Here is a 1,028-nt window from a genome sequence, read left to right on the forward strand (position 1 = left end):
AGTCTTGGCAGGAAGTGGGTAAACGCAAGAACGCATAGAAGTTACTAAAAACCATGTACGATAATATTGTCGCCTATTGCCATGATCTTATAGTGTTGTCGTCTGATACGATTTTGAAAACTTGTAACGTCATAGCTGTAGTGTTAATAGTGGCCGCCATGACAGTTACCGTTTTTTATCAATAGGCAAATTACAATGGTGACGTCGCAGGGTTTCAGACGACAACACTCTATACTTCTTAGAATGGGAACGCCCCAGAAAACTGTTAGTAGCGCCATCTGGAAAATGCAAAAGTAGGATATTTTTTCCAGCTCTGATTGAAGATTTAAAAATGATAACTTAATTTTTTAATTTGATTTAGCTGACTGAAGTACAATAATCAGGAATCAATGTCTCTACTTGGAATGCTTATCCTGTGGTATCGCGTATGGTATGGTAAGATCACTCTGACGGCTTTGGCCCAGCCTACGAGAGAAAAATTCCCCTCTGCGCGCGCTTCCCTCTCACGTTGTTTGTTAAGTTAACATAGTGACGTCAAAAAAACCGTCAGCCACATCGAGACGGAAATCTGCCGCGATAAGCATTCCAAGTAGAGGTATGGATACCTGCAAATATTTATAATTATAAGAATAGTAATATTAACGATAAATAATAATAGTAAATTATTATTTAGATAATCCAAGACTATGTGAAAATGTAGGCTCTGGAAGGCGCCAATCAATTTCCAGAGTTTGAGAAGTATAGTATAGTTCTTAGTTACTTCTATGCGTTCTTGGCCAACGTTATTGACTAGGCGCTAGGCTGTGATTTCGAATCTAGGGTACGAGCTGTCTATATTATCTTTGTTTATTATTTGAGACGATCATCTTAGACTAGTTTACAACCTAGTTTTAGTTTTTGTTTTATGGCTCTTCTGTTAAAGATCCTTGAAATTTAAATATTTAGGTTAGAAATAAAAGTCATGGTTAAACAAAAAAATTATTTACACTTCACACATTTAAATATTTATTAAAACTATTGAAACACTT

This window comes from Leiobunum rupestre, chromosome 3 (genome assembly GCF_980474605.1).
Source record: "Leiobunum rupestre chromosome 3, qqLeiRupe1.1.hap1, whole genome shotgun sequence".
NCBI classification, from domain to species: domain Eukaryota; kingdom Metazoa; phylum Arthropoda; class Arachnida; order Opiliones; family Sclerosomatidae; genus Leiobunum; species Leiobunum rupestre.